This window comes from Tupaia chinensis, unplaced genomic scaffold, assembly GCF_000334495.1.
Source record: "Tupaia chinensis unplaced genomic scaffold, TupChi_1.0 Scaffold143622_1, whole genome shotgun sequence".
Taxonomy (NCBI): Eukaryota; Metazoa; Chordata; class Mammalia; order Scandentia; family Tupaiidae; genus Tupaia; species Tupaia belangeri.
Window position 1 is genome coordinate 19,976 of NW_006203470.1, and position 4,728 is coordinate 24,703.

Here is a 4,728-nt window from a genome sequence, read left to right on the forward strand (position 1 = left end):
GAAAAATAAACTTCTAGAAGTAGAACTGTAAAGAGTATAGTTTTTCCTAAGTAACATTTTCCTCTTTCTTTCTTCCTTCCTTCCTTCCTTCCTTCCTTCCTTCCTTCCTTCCTTCCTTCTTTCTTTCTTTCTTTCTTTCTTTCTTTCTTTCTTTCTTTCTTTCTTTCTTTCTTTAACAAAAGCCTTATGCTTTGTGTGGAAATGGTGAAAGATAAAGCATAAATAGCTGAAATCATCAATAATTCTACTCAGTCATGTTGCATAATCTGCTTCTTCTCTTAAGGAATTGTCGTGGACATTATTCTCCATTAACCTTCTGGTCATGGCTCTGAACCTTCTTAAAGGGCAGAGAAAGCCCTGTCACCTTGTTGTAGTTACGTCCCCAACTCAGCACACCTGACTCGAAGGAGACTCAGTAACTGTTACAGTTGAAGATTATCCGGATGATTTTAAGAGTCTTTCTAGTCTTTCACCAGGCCATCCTCAGCCAAGAGCATACAGAAGTGAAGGGTTCATGACAGGAGGAAGGCCAGAGTGCAGACAAGTAGAACCGGCCAGGACATCCCAATTGGCAAGACTGAGTTGTACCTGATGTGTCCACACATGTAAAGCTTGTTAATTATACTATATTCCAGGTCAGGGGGTATAGCTCAGGGGTAGAGCATTTGACTGCAAATCAAGAGGTCCCCGGTTCAAATCCGGGTGCCCCCTGTGCTGTCTCATTTTTAATCCCTGAAAAGGGTCCCACATTGTTCATTCCTGATGAAGTAGATCAAATTCTGACCCACAGTATCTCAGAAGTGCACTCACATGCTAAAGTGTATAAGATATAGACTCTGGCCTTCTCTAGCCCTGGGGGTTCCACTGAGTCCTAGACTTTTCAGGTCATTCTAAATCTCCTCAGATAGGTCCATGTGATCCCCAGAGGGGGCCAGAGCATGTCTCCATCTCTTTCTTGACAGTCCATAGCACCCAACTTGGACTAACGCAGGAGTAGTTGGGCCACAGGAGCATCCTAACTCCCTACAATGGGGAAGGTTCAGAGATTTCTGAGCTCAGTGTGCTGGGCTGCAGGCCAGAGGCCCTGCACTTCAACTCCATGTCCCCAGGTTTGGGACTCCCACCAAGGACTGCTGCAGACTCATAGACCAGGCAGACTCAGGCCCATTCTACCTGGGCCGGGGCTGGAGGAGAGCAGGATTCTGGGAGGCTCTCTGGGACAAAGGCCAAGGAGAGAGACGGTAGAGGAAGTCATTGGGGCTCCCAGAGGGCTGACCTGATCTTATCAGCCTCTTCTCTCTCCTCCATACAGACAGATTCCCATTCTTGGGCTCTAGTGAGGGAAAGGAAGCTGGAAGCACATTCCAAAATCAGTGAGTGAAAATAAGAACAGGTGAGGGGTGCCTGCGCTGCAACCGTTTGACTGTCCTCATCTCATTATTGTCTACTGAAGACCTCATGATCCTCTGCCTGTGCCCCACTCCCCGGGGCCCAGCCATCAGAGCTGAAGGCATCAGCAGAAGAACCACGATGTTTCTGGGGGGGCCTTCGGACTGACTAAAGCCTGGTTTTCAGCCAGGCTGCTCATGACAGCATCTGACGTGTGAGCTGGGGAGAGCAGGGGACTGTGCTTGTGTAAAAATAAAGATTCCAGGCCTTACTTCGGACTCCTGAATGAGGATATTAGGGAGTGGGGCCAAGGAACTATTTTTAACAAGCTCCTAAGATGATCCCAGTTTGAAATTCAAAATTGGGAACCCCCAGTTTAGTTTGATGTCCATGTTATAGGCTTGCTAAGAGGTCATAATTAAGAGACATGCCCAAGCACACACGCCTGATTAATTACAGGGTTGGGACCAAATCCCACATGGCTGGTCTTGGGCTGTCTGCACTAACCCGATCCTTGGGCAAGACCCAACTCGGCCGGCTCCCCAGCAGGCCAGAGGAAGCAGGCCTTCCCAAGAAGTCCAGGACTACAAGGAGGCACTCGCACTTGCACTAGATTTGCACCGCAGCCCTCCTCACCTATAGGAGGCCTTTCCTGAGCCAGAGCCCCCTCAAGCAAATCCCCCGACTGACACCATGTAATGACTGTGGCCTCCCTCAGGGAGAAACCCTCTAGTGACCCCTCATAGTTTATGTTTGTTCCTGGATAGGCCCCATGCTCAGGTTACCTGCCTCCTGCAGACTCACCCTCTTCTGGCCATCACCCCTTCTTTTTCCCACTGACCCCTCGTTTTAGTGCCTAGCACCTTCTCCTCTGTCTTCAGCCAGGTGCCCTAGCTTTGAGCCTCTCCTTGCTGATGACCTTCCCTCTCTTTCCTGCCTTGTGTCCCCTTCTCCCCAGGCCCATCTATTCACCACTTTCCCCACCCCACCAGCAGCCGTCAGACCGCTGACTGCTTCCTTTTCCATCGCCTCCTTTTTCTTCTTCTTTAGCCCAAGACCAAGTTATTGCCCTTGGATGGCCTAAGGGAGGCTGAAGCTACCTCCTGGTCAGCAACCCCACTGTCCCAGAAGGCTTCCTCAGAGGGTCACCACACCAAGAAGAACAGGGATTGCACTTCAACCTGCCTGTTTTGGGGTCCAATGCCAAGGTCCAAAGGGGCTCCTGAGCTGGAATGGACTGTCTCCTTCGTTGGTAGAGTCCTGGCCTGGGCAAGTCAGGGCACACAGGGGCCACTCCCACTCCACTCCCTATGCACGAGGAACATCTGCAGGAAGACCAGTGTCCCCTGCCCTCGTTAGAGGTCGAGTAGATTCCAACTTGTAGCCCAGGGGTTCTGATGGATTGAAAAGACCTCTAGATGTTTTCAGTGATTTCAGTGAATGGGTGACTCTGGCACTTGGTGGCTGAGGGCCAGGCTGCTGGCCTTTCTGTGAGAATTTCTATCTGCTGAGACAAGAGAGGCTGCCATGAAGTTTGGTGGCCTTTTCCTGGTTCTTGGTAGTAGTTTTGTAACTCACCATATAGCTTGTGCTTGTACCTACCCATGCCCCTCCCTAGGTGGTGTTTCTCTTTAAGTAACAGAATGCATGCAGTGGATAAAAGAATTCCCTCGCTCTGAGAACCAGCCTGGACCAGGGCGGTCCAAGATGGCTGCCATAATAGCCTCTGGAAGACCCCATGCCTCATGACAATATCGTTTACGTGCTCAGTGACACAACCTACCTACGCCATGGCAGTCTACAATCACCAGGGAATCTACCAGAAATATCTTCACAAAGAGAAAAAGGAGGCATGTTTTGGAGTTCTGGGAAGCTTCCGTCTTTCTCTATGACTCTCATTACGCTCCCATCCTCTCATTGCCCCATTTGCTACATATTAAACTCTCCAGCTCAATACCAGCGAGAAGCCGATTTGCGAGTTCAGCTCCCGCATCTCCATTCCTCAAATAAAGCTTGTCCTATGACACTCAGTCTCAGCTTCGTGTGGGCTCGTCACACTGAAAGGCAAAAGATACCATCTTGGGGAATAGATTAAACATCGGTAACAGTTTCTCCACATGCTCCCGTACATCCTCTGTGGGATTCTTGGAGTACTGGTCTTTTCTACTTAACGCACCGACTTTCACACGAGAGACCAGGCAGGCTATACTTTAACTGGATTTAGCAATTGCAGGAGTAACTTTTGCCTCGGTTTTCTGCTATGTCATGCGAGTGCCTTAGTCACAGAGAGCCCCATGAGCCCCTCTGTGCGTTGCAGAAACCGGCCTTTGAGCCCCTATCCTCAGTGTGCTGTGTCACCACTACCTCCAGAATGTTATACCAGCCACTCTGGTGTGCTGTCGTCCCCGCTACGTCAGCACTGTGCTGTGGTCAGCTACCCCACCTGTAGCTCCTCCTGTCCTATGGCAGCAGCAGCTGGTCGCTCTGGCAAAGGGCACTCATCTGAGCTGGCCAGGCACCCTAGTGGTGTGGCTCTTTGGCCACTGTGAGCCCTGTTCTGCTGGAGGCCTTCCAGGAAGAAACAGCAGGCATCCCTGACTCCGATACCACTAGGTGTGACCTGGCACCTTCTTGGAGGATCTCTTGTTTGCAAATCACTCCTGGGGCCAGTTCCTGCTCTTGGCGTGGACACAGGCCCAGACCCAGAACTTAACTTTGCCTGATGGAAGGGGACAAAGCAATGCAATTGCTGACGTGGCACCAGGAACTCCCAGCACTGGGGGGTGGTGGGAGGCCCAGGCTCAAGGCAAACCAGGAGGCCAGAACCCCAGGAGGGTCATGGCAGAGAGCATGGTGGCTGGGCATGGCGCCCCTTGCAGGACACCGGAGGTAGCCCAGACTTGTGCTGCCCAGAGCTCTGCCACCCCACACAAGGTCTTCCTAGTCTCTTCAGTGTGTGGCCCATCCCATGTCCTAAGTCTGAGCCTTTTCCTCACCTCCAGCAGTCGGAATGGATGTTTCCGCACGTTAGTTTGGTGTAGCAAGTTGTAGAGTTGTGCTTTCCGCCCAGAATCACTCAAGTTCCTGAAATAGAGGAAAGAGCTTCAGTCACGTAACTACACAGTTGTCCACCTCAAGCCATGAAGTGACTGAACTGGCACAGTGGGGTTGGTAGCAAAGCCCATCAGGGATACAGCCCACCCCCTCGCCCCACAGGAAGCTTTGGCACTGGGCAACAGGTATTCAGAAGATAAAAATGCAAGAGTTAGGGGGCACCCGGATTTGAACCGGGGACCTCTTGATCTGCAGTCAAATGCTCTACCCCTGAGCTATACCCCC

At 51.1% G+C, this 4,728-nt stretch overlaps 2 non-coding genes across 2 annotated transcripts; one reads left to right on the top strand and one right to left on the bottom strand.

The window, feature by feature from the left end:
* Positions 1-639: 639 nt before the first annotated feature.
* On the top strand, positions 640-711 carry TRNAC-GCA (transfer RNA cysteine (anticodon GCA)). The gene has a single exon. It is a non-coding gene; the product is annotated as a tRNA-Cys (tRNA).
* Positions 712-4,656: 3,945 nt separating this feature from the next.
* TRNAC-GCA (transfer RNA cysteine (anticodon GCA)) lies at positions 4,657-4,728 on the bottom strand. Its single transcript has one exon. It is a non-coding gene; the product is annotated as a tRNA-Cys (tRNA).